Source organism: Chrysochloris asiatica, unplaced genomic scaffold (genome assembly GCF_000296735.1).
Source record: "Chrysochloris asiatica unplaced genomic scaffold, ChrAsi1.0 scaffold00135, whole genome shotgun sequence".
Lineage (NCBI taxonomy): Eukaryota > Metazoa > Chordata > Mammalia > Afrosoricida > Chrysochloridae > Chrysochloris > Chrysochloris asiatica.
The window spans coordinates 9,282,007-9,287,164 of record NW_006408653.1 but is presented as its reverse complement, the minus strand read 5'-3'; the positions used below and the strand labels follow the sequence as shown (position 1 = coordinate 9,287,164).

At 36.5% G+C, this 5,158-nt stretch overlaps 1 pseudogene; it reads left to right on the top strand.

Annotated features, from left to right (window-relative positions):
- Window positions 1–5,158, top strand: part of LOC102818673 — a 97,664-nt pseudogene that overhangs the window by 44,436 nt on the left and 48,070 nt on the right.

The window sequence follows — 5,158 nt, the reverse complement described above, 5'->3', positions numbered from 1 at the left end:
GGGGGGACAATAAAGCATCTTTTATAAAGTTAAATTACTTTCAGTTTTTAAAGTTAATTGATTTTAATTAATAAAGTATAATCTACTTTTTAAATGCCTTCTATAGTATGCTGTCACTCAATTAGTGCTCCACCTGGCTATCAACTATAGAAACAGGGTTCCTTAAATGTTTCCTGGTCAAAATCAGGAATAACTTCAGCCTAATCTAGAAATCATACTAAACTTGGTCTAGGTGGGGTCATTTTTAAAAAAAATTTTTGTTTATCATCTTTATACTTTAACATTGGGCCTCATTTCTAGTAAGTGCTCTATTCTCTTGTCTCTATGATCAGAACTTCAACTTATACCATCATACTGGGCACTGGATTCATATTCTCTTCTGTACTTAAGACCTTACTTGGTTCTTCCATTCTACCAGGCCCTGAAGGCTTGTCCAAGTATGCCAGTCTAGAGAAGAGGCCTTCCTTACTCATCTGCTTCTACTTTTGTTTCTTGCTTCCTCTTCAATATCCACACAGTTCCTACTCTGGAATTCTCTGCTGTTCTTTCAGAACACCTGCTTGTTTCTGGTGTCCCTAATATTGCAGACTAACCAGACTCTCCAATCTCTGTGGTTATTGTGATCAGTCTAGCAATGCTTTCTCAAAGTATCTGCATCATCCCAACAAGTATAAAGATATGCCAGGATCTCTCTTCCCTGGCTGGCCAGATTCCAACATCCAATTCTAACATTGATTCCTTACAATTCTGGTTTTACTGTATCCATCAACTTGTTGATTTTAGGTTGTAAGTTTTACAAATAAAAAGAGAAATGGCTTAGGATTCAAGAATCTGATATCAAAAAATAAACAGATATTCAACTTTTATTTTAAAATCTAAGCATCAAGAAGGGAGCTTCTATGTGATGTCATCTATCTTGCTACTCGCTTGCACACATGCTTTTCAGGCAACCTCTCTCATCATTAGATATTTCTTTTTTATATTGAACTGAAATCTGTCACACTAAGCATTCTATTCATTATGAAAGATGAAAACAAAAGGACATCTGAAACTCTTTATCATTCATTAATTCAATCAACATTAGTTGAAATCCTACAATGTAGCAGGCACTGTATTAGGCTCTGGAAGACAAAGTATCCCAGGAACGAATCTCAGCACCGTTTGGAGTGACTTACTAATAAATTCAGAAAACATTCTAGTTCCCATTGAGTTGATTATGACTTATGGTGTTGTTGAAAGTATCATGGCTTGGGTCAGGCGCACCTTAGTCCTTAAGCTGACATCTTTACTCTTCAACACTTTAAAACAGTCTTGTGCAATAGTTTTGCCTAATGCTTTTGATTTCTTGACTGCTGCTTCTGTGAGTGTTGATAGTTGATCCAAGAAGAATGAAGTCCTTGACAACTTCAATCTTTTCTCCGTTGATCAGAATATTGTTTGTTGGTCCAGTGGTGAGGATTTTTGTTTTCTTTACATTGAGATGTAATCCATTCAAAGGCTGTGCTCTTTGATCTTCATCTGTAAATATTTTAAGTCTTCTTCACTTTCAGCAAGCAAGGTTCTATCGTCTGCATATCGCAGATTATGGATGAGTCTTCCTCCATTCCTGATGCCACTTTTTCTTCATATATCCCAGCTTCTCATATTATTTGCTCAGCATACAGATTGAATAAGTATGGTGAAAGAATACAACCCTTTCGCATACCTAAAAGGCTCAAACTCTTCAATGAATTAAAAGCTGCATATGCTGTAAGTAAGGTGATTGTAATGAAGATGTTGTTGCAAGTAGGGCTTCAAACTGGTTCATTCCTATTCAACCCCTGTTGAGAATTAGCATTTCCACTTCAAAAATACTGAATAACAACCTATATTTTAGCAAGATTCCCAGGTTATTCTTATAGAGCCTCCTAAATATGTTAGAATCACTGGGAGATTTATTAAAATGTAGCTTCTGATTCAACATATCTGGAGTGGAAATGCAAATTCTTAGCATTGGAAAGAATGGGCTTGAAATTCTGGTTGCAGGTAGAGCTTGGCTCAATCAGAGGGTGGCTCAATCATAATACTTGCAACACTTGAGCTCACTGCAATAACAACAGGATATAAAAAAAAATCTGCATCTAAGTGGGCCCACCAGCTAAAGCTCATGTTGTTCAAAGGTTAACTGTACTTAGAAATATTTTACATCAGTAGAACTGTGCTATGGATCTTAATCTGATATTTGCTTGTTTTTCACTTATCAAGTAAAATGGACCTCTTTCTACTTAAAAATTGGTCTCATTCTTCATTCGTATACATAGTATTCTATGAGAAATGTGTCATATTAAAGCTTCCTGTTGATAAACTTCAGATGTTTCCAATCTTTTATTACTACAATAAATGCTTTAATGACCATTTGTTAAGTGTATCTTAGCATCTGTGCAAATTATTTCTATGTTGTTGTTGTTGTTGTTAGGTGCCACTGAGTCAGAACCAACTTTCACTGACCCTACACACAACAGAATGAAAGACTGCCTGGTCCTGTGCCAACCCCATAACCATTGCTACGCTTCAGCCCACTCCTGCTACCACTGTGCCAATCCATCTCATTGGGGGTCTTCCTCTTTTTCTCTGACCCTCCAATTTATCAAGAATGATGTCCTTCTCCTGGGACTGGTCCCTCCTGATAATACATCCCAAGTGTGAGAGATGAAGTCTGGCCTTTCAAGGAGTATTCTAGCTGTAGTTCTTCCAATACAGATTTGTTTGTTCTTTTAGCAGTCTGTGGTACTTTTAATTATTTCTATGGGATAGTGTTTATAAGTTTATAAGTGGATTACTGAATTGGGTAGTTTGCACCTTTTAAATTTTGATACCTGTTGCACTGAGCCATATTCCACTACTGTATGAGTGAGCTGTTTTCTCCATACTCTTACCAGTGCTGGTCATACTGGTAAGCAGACTTTTAAATGTATGCTAATTTAATGGTTAAAAAATGGTAACTTGTTCTCATTTTCATTTCACTAATTGCTAGAAAGATTGTTGTTGTGCCATTGAGTCAGTTCTGATTCATAGCGATCCTGATGGGTTTGAACTGCCAGCCTGTTGCTCCTACTCCAGGACTTATCCTGGGCAATATTATAATTGATATAATACAGTACATCTACATTTCATTTTCTTGTTCTATTTCCTATTCTGAGAATGAATTGTCTCTCAGTTTTCCCTTGGAATACTTTTTTCCTTTATTAAAATTGGAGAAGAATATTTTGTATTGTGACCATTGTGTCTTTGAATATTACATGCATTGTGTGTATTTTCTCCCAGTTGTTGCTTATCATGTAACTTTTGTTATGGATCTTTAATCATAAAAATATCATTTTTATTTTTCTTTCATTTATGACTTCTAACTTTAAGGTTTTGCTTAGAAACTACTTCCCTAACTAAAGATTATAACAAAATATTCTCCTATATTTTATTTTAGGATTTTCATGATGTTATTATTTTCTTGACAATGTTTTCTGTTTCTTTGTTGGTTACACTAAATAATTAATCCTTCTTTACTGATTTTGTGAGTATTAAGGATATAATTGCACTTCCAAATGGACAACTGACCCTACAAATGCACCTAATAATTCACCTAGTCTCACCTATTTCAAATGTGCCATTATCTTAACTATATAATTTCTCTGGAGGCTAAGTTTCCTAATGTAAAATGGAAATTAAAATTTCTACCTTGACTGCTATTTGTAATGATTAGTAATAATGTATGTAAAGCATTTAATATAGACACGCAGCACTTACCAGTGAGTAGAGCACCTAAGATTAGTAATTGAGGCACCTGGTTAATAAATTTTTTTTTTAATTCTATTTTTCGCCAAAGTCAGACTCCATTTTTATTTCTAACATAGGTTCTGCTTCAAAATTATAGCCTGTCATTTCTAATAAGTTTCCACTGTGCTTTGTTGAAACCAATAGATAAGTAACTTTTAGAAAAGAAGGTGGACACTTTAAGCACCCTCAGCAAACAGAATGATAGGGCTTATATGCATTCATTCCCAGAAGCAGAAGATCAGGATGTAAAATCATTTAGGAAGATTGTCAAGATGGAAATAACTATTCTTAGGAGGAATATGTTCATAATTAGCCAAACTGGTCACATATTGAGAATATGTGAACATTTTGTTTCTAGAATGGACCATTAACATGAATTGTTGTTAAGTGCCATCATGTATAGGATTTCCAAGGAGTGGCTGATGAGTTTGAACCACCGACCTTGTGGTTCAAATCGAGCTTTTGGTCCAGTGCTTTATCCCACATCACCACACCTTCTGCCATTAATTATAAACAAACAGCTGACTCACTCCTTTTAGCTAGATGGCCAACCTTTACACTTCAAAGGATTTCAAACTGAAGCTAATCTTATCTACAAATAATCATTAATCCCTTAGCTTTTCTTTGTTTCTCTATGTATAAAAGTCTTTAAGGTGTAGCACTGTGGGATAAAATACTGAACCTCTAGGGTGGTTTGAACCTTAAGGTCAGTGGTTCAAATTTCACCAGCCACTCCTAGGAAACACTATGTTGTTAAGTGCCATTGAGTTGATTCCAACCCATAGTGACCCTGTATTGGGTTTCCAAGGAGCAGCTGGTGAGCTTGAACTGCCAACCTTGCAGTTCAAATGGCTTTGCAGTCTGGCACATTAACCCACAGCACCACACCAGGACTCCAAGGAAACACTATACAAGGTCGCTATAAGTTGGAACTGACTCAATGGCATTTAGCAACAACAACTTGATACAAATAACTGTTGAGAGTATTCCCAACTTTGTGTTTTCCCAATTTGCAAATTGTTTTAATCCTCAACAGAGCTCTTTTCTTTCACTTTACACTTGTGCTCTACAACATTTCTAGAAGTCAGAGTGGGATCCAAAGAAGACCTGTTGCGGCAACCCCCTCAGAGAGCTCAGGATGTGGGCTACAAGTGGAATTGGTAGACGCTCCACTTCCTCAAAACCTCTTGAGAAGAGAACAAACAAGATGGCAGATCAGGTGGACGAATAGCAGAGAGCTCCGCCAACAACAACACAGAATACCTGACCAAGCAGGCTCAGGGGATGGTCCCAGAACTCTGAATCACATATAAAGGAATACTTAGAAGGTTGGAAGACTCACAGCTGG